The 5,814-nt window shown below is 35.1% G+C and overlaps 1 pseudogene; it reads left to right on the top strand.

Moving 5' to 3' along the window:
- Nucleotides 1-785: 785 nt before the first annotated feature.
- On the top strand, nucleotides 786-5,591 carry LOC129299586 (LRR receptor-like serine/threonine-protein kinase IOS1; annotated as a pseudogene).
- Nucleotides 5,592-5,814: the final 223 nt, after the last annotated feature.

Genomic DNA, 5,814 nt, shown 5'->3' on the forward strand with positions numbered 1-5,814 from the left:
TTGTTGGATTTCACTAATAAAAAAACTTACATAAAGCACCTTGTAATTTTCTATTCCATTCTAATCATTTCCTAAAGAAAAATAGTCATTCTCTAGAAGAAACCAGTAATTGATTTTTAATTGTTGGAATTCACTGCTAAAGAAAATTTACATAGAACAACTTGTAATTTGTTGTTCAGTTCTAGTCATTTCCTGAGAAAACTGGTCATTTCCTGATATAAAGTAGCAAATGATTTTAAGTGGTTAAACTTTATTGATAAATTTTAAAATAGGGGCAAATATGTCATTTTATAAAAAAATGTAAGGTAAGTCTTTAGGGACTAAAAAATAATTATACATTTCATGGTGCCTAATTATTATTTGCATATTTTGGGGTATTTTTCTGTCATTTTCCTAAAAGTAAATGTTAGATTAATTTTTGTTATAAAGTATTTTAAGTGATTAGAGGCGCTCATTCTTGTGATACTTGTCATGTTTCAATCTAAATTAGTCTGGACCTTATTAAGTTCTTACATCTCGAATGAAGCAAGCTCAAAATATAGGGTGCTCACCTAAAAAAATATTTTTTTTATGTGTATATATGTCTATCTGTCTTTTGAGTCTACCTATTTTTTATAAACTCATTCATTTAAGAATTTTTAAAAGAAGTAAACCCAATGCCACCTGGGTGACACTGATGCGTCACAGTTTGCAGCGTCCACGTTTTCTTGCATAATATAAGTAACAAACATGTCACTCACGTTCTTGTCATCCTATGAAGGACAGGGAATCTGCAGAAAGTGATCATGGGAATGTCAAAGAGCTTCTCCTCTTCTCTCGTAGGTTGTCTGATTTTTTGCAGTTCTGGTTCAATCTCAGGATCAATCAGGTAATTTGCCACCAGAAGCTCATAAACTTAATTACATTTCTATTGACAAGAATTAACCATTAACCATTGCCTCTATGTTTCAGGATTCATAAGCATCGATTGTGGGATACCGGCAAAATCCACCTACACTGAGAAGACAACAGGCATAAATTACATATCAGATGACAAGTTCATAAATTCTGGAGTGAGCAACTCCATAACCAGCGAGCTCAAAGCATGCATCAACAGCAACTTTGGAACTTGAGAAGCTTTCCTCAAGGAACAAGAAACTGTTACACCATAAACATCACAAGCGGCTCTAAATATCTAATCAGGGCTAATTTTCTGTATGGGAATTATGATGGCCTGAATGAGTTGCCAAGTTTTGATCTACATCTTGGGCCTAGCTTGTGGGAAACAGTCAAATAACCAATGCATCTCTGTTAGTAAGCCTGAGATCATACATGTTCCATCACTGGATTACATGCAAATCTGTCTGGTTGACACAGGCTCTGGAACCCCATTTATATCTGCTATAGAATTAAGGACTTTGATGAATGATACTTATGTTACTCAGTCTGGATTCTTGTCACTTTACTTGAGGTTGAATTTAGGCTCAACCAGCAAAAGAACATACAGGTAAATCCTCTCTTCATTTTTTTTTTTTTAACTTTTGGAAGTGTTTGTTCAATTTTACTCTTGAGATTTGTTTTTCTGAACATGGTAACATTAATCTTTCACAACACATGAAAGGTAAAAAAAGAAAAAGGCAATCACTTTTCTTCCATAACAAGACCGAATATGGTCTAAATCAATTTTTTAACTAGCTTCTACATTGAATAAGCTTTTAACATAAAGGAAAGATTAAACTAGAGATCCTTTACTTCATCTTTATAAAATTCTGTGAAGTTGATAAGAGATAATGACTTTGGCACAGGTATAATTATGATGTTTATGATCGCTACTGGTCATATAATGTCTACAACCCAGACTGGACGCAAATAAGTGCTTCAATTTCTGCTGATTCCTTGGCTCAAAATCATTACGAACCAGCAGCAATTGTCATGAGTGATTGCAGCCACACCAGTAAATGAAAGTGCTCCAATGTTAGTGTGGTGGGAGCCAGAAAATGCAGCAGAACAATTCCATGTTTACCTGCATTTTGCAGAGCTTCAAGTGTTAGAGAAGAATCAAACAAGATCATTCACCATTACCCTCAATGGCGATCTCTTTTATGCCAATTTTGTACCTAGCTACAAAGTCACAACCACTATATTTAGCAAGTATGCTACCAGTGGAGAAAAAATTCAGTTTTTCTTTGAGAAGACTGAGCATTCAACCCTCCCTCCCATTCTCAATGCCATTGAAATTTATACAGTTAAAGAATTTTCGCAATCAGAAACAGAAGAAGGAGATGGTATGTTCTGAAATTAAAGTCTTGAAAGAACTCTTTGGTAGAATCAATAATAGATATGTCTGAGATGCATATTATCTATTTCTTTGTGATTGAGTTAGACTACCTTTATTTTATAGACATGAATTTTCATAAAAATCTTTAGTTTTTCAAAGAATCTGTAGAGAAGATACATGACATGGACTAGCTTTTATTTTTGAGAAATAGTTGATGCCATCACAACAATCAAGTCTTTTTATGGGGTGACGAGAAATTGGGAAGGAGATCCATGTGGTCCTGAGGCCTACATTTGGGAAGGTCTAAATTGTACTCATGATGGCCAGAGTTCACCAAGTCACAGTCCTGTAAGTTTGTATTCCCAAAATTAATGTTATCACTTTATGAAACTTGAATTAGAACTTCTAATAATATTGGAAAAGTCAAACAGGAATTTGTCTTCAAGTGATTGACAGGACAGATAGATCCTTCCATCTCAAAGCTCACCATGTTGGAGATGTTGTGAGTAATTTTTCACTCTAGTTTGGTCCAACCCTTCTTTTGGAATGTTTTCACTGATTTCCTTAAAGGCTGTCAGTAAGGTAACCTTGATCCTAAGTGGGAGAAAAGTTTCTTTTTTCAGGGATTTATCAAACAATAGCTTAAATGGACCGGTGCCAGATTTTTCTGTCTCAACAAAAACGTGAAGATCTTGTAAGTTGTTTGTTAGTTAATTGAACAACAATTAGATGTCATAGGTTACAAAATGGAAAAGGATGCTATAGCTGGATTGATTTTGCAGAAACCTGGAGAAAAACAACTTCACAGGTACAGTTCCCTCTGATCTGGTTGAAAAATCAAAGAAAGGTTCCCTGTCACTAAGGTATGGCTCTTATTGACATCCTAATAACCTAGAAGTTGTTTTTACTTGAATTTAGGACACATAACACACGCATATATTCATCTTTCTTTATCTCTAAAAGTGGAAAATTAACTTCATTTAGTACTTAGGGCTACCCACCTCTCCTTAGTAGACCTTCATCCCCATTGCATGTACAATTGAATCTTGAAATTAATAATTGGTTTCTCCTTGTGCTTAGAGATTTGTTGACGTCTAAGAGAGTTATAGGGTACTTCCAAGATTTATTGACAGATGAACACAATAACTTCTTTTACTTGTCCGTGCTAGTGTTGGACAAAAATCCATATCTATGTGAATCTCCTCCATGCAACAAGAAGAAAAAGGACAATATTATTGTTCCCGTCGCAGTATCAGTTGGTGGAGTTCTGATCCTTCTGGTAGCTGCAGCAACTATATTTTTTTTACCCTTAAAAGCAGAGAACCAAGAGGTGAGGCTGCTCTTTATCTCTCTCTTACACACCAATTTGAAATGATCATGTGAAAGAACCAACCAAAAGCATTTTTATGATCTCAAATTAGGAACAATTCCAATTGAGACATCAAAGCAAGTTGAAAAAGTTGAAGAACAACAAGATATGACTCTTCAAGTCCCAAATAGACAATATTCATACTCTGATGTCATCAAAATGACCTATAACTTTAGCACATTCTCGGAAAAGGTGGGTTTGGAACTGTTTATTTGGGCTACATTGATGAAACTCCTGTTGCAGTTAAAATGCTCTCTCCATCTTCAGTTCAAGGTTATCAGCAATTCCAAGCGGAGGTAAACATTAATAGTGTACCAAATCACCAAGTGGTCCTGAGGAAAATTGGGAAGGAGATCCATGTGGTCCTGAGGCCTACATTTGGGAAGGTCTAAATTGTACTCATGATGGCCAGAGTTTCACCAAGATCACAGTCCTGTAAGTTTGTATTCCCCAAATTAATGTTATCACTTTATGAAACTTGAATTAGAACTTCTAATAATATTGGAAAAGTCAAACAGGAATTTGTCTTCAAGTGGATTGATAATAGTGTACCAAATCACGAGTTTTTAATTGATAATTATCTATTTACGGTGAAGCATGGGCATGATATTGATTTTCAGGTTAAGCTTTTAATGAGAGTTCATCACAGAAATTTGACTTCCCTTGTTGGGTATTGCAATGAAGAAACCAACAAAGGGCTCATATATGAGTACATGGCTAATGGCGACCTACAAGATTACCTGTCAGGTTTGTTGGTGCAAATCAATTTTCAATTAGCTTACAGTCTGGAAATGGGGAAAAAAAAATAACAGTACATATAGAAAGTCACAGAGTTTGATTCAGCAGGAAAAGACAAACAAACCAAAGTTCTTGACTTGGGAAGACAGACTTTGTATAGCACTGGATGCAGCATTAGGTCAGAAAATCAACGAAGTTATTTGTGTCTTCGATTTTCACTGCTCGAGTCTTTCTAATTCAATGCTATTTGGTATAAATTTTGGCTCAGGGTTGGAGTATCTGCATAATGGATGTAAGCCACCTATAATCCACAGAGATGTAAAATCTTCAAACATCTTGCTGAATGAAAACTTCAGAGCAAAAATAGCTGACTTTGGTCTATCTAAAACTATCCCAAGTGATGGTGGAACTCACGTGTCAACTGTCGTTGCCGGTACTACTCCGGGTTATCTAGACCCTGAGTAAGTCTTTACAATCATTATCTTGCTTTACTGTTCTCGTGCTTTTGCTACACAAAAAAGATAATTAGTTATTCTATGTTATTTTGGTGGTTTTGATCGTGAAAGTAAATAAACTCTAAGTTATTTTGTCTTCTTTGTTTTGTAGGTATTATATAACAAATAGATTGACAGAGAAAAGCGATGTTTTTAGTTTTGGAGTAGTTCTTTTCGAGATAATCACAAGTATGCCAGTCATATCAAGAAACCATGAGAGAACTCACATAAGTCAATGGGTTAGCTCCATGGTCGCTAAAGGGGATATAAAGGCCATTGTTGACTCAAAGTTCGGTGGAAACTTTGATGGTAACTCAGTTTGGAGAGCAGTGGAATTGGCAATGACTTGTGTGTCTCCAAACCCCAATAACAGGCCAAGCATGAGTGAGGCAGTGAATCAGCTGAAGGAATCTTTGGCAACAGAAGTAGCAAGAACCAAACACAATAACAGTGGTCATACAGGAGATTCAGTTGAATTAGTGTCCCTGAATATGACAAGTTCAGAATTCTCTCCCTTGGCCAGGTAGTAGCTTGCCTCATACCAGAAGAATGAAGTTAATGTGAAACTTTTCAAGAAGGATTGAAGTCAGTAAGAACATAATTTGGGTTTGACTCTATTTTCTAAATAATCTTGATCGAATCCAATCAGAAGTTGTTGTTGTGGTAATTTAACATGCATGCTAAATTATTTTGTATTACTAAAACCTAGATTTAATACTAGTTGATTATGAGTTCGCTGCGCCACTAGGTAATCTTTGCTTCTTATGTATTTTATATGCTGTAGATCAACTTAATCACATTAAGTTGCTTCAGTGAATATTTAGCTTCTGTTTTAAATGTTTATTCCCTAGTGAATATGTAAGTTGGAGAAGAAATTGTTATATTAAGTATGTTTAAAAATAGTATACTTTATTAAAATAATTTAAGGCATTTGATTAAATACTTTTCAAGCTTAA

This window comes from Prosopis cineraria, unplaced genomic scaffold (assembly GCF_029017545.1).
Source record: "Prosopis cineraria cultivar Desert tree isolate PC_DT_omini unplaced genomic scaffold, ASM2901754v1 PC1220, whole genome shotgun sequence".
In the NCBI taxonomy this organism is placed as follows: domain Eukaryota; kingdom Viridiplantae; phylum Streptophyta; class Magnoliopsida; order Fabales; family Fabaceae; genus Prosopis; species Prosopis cineraria.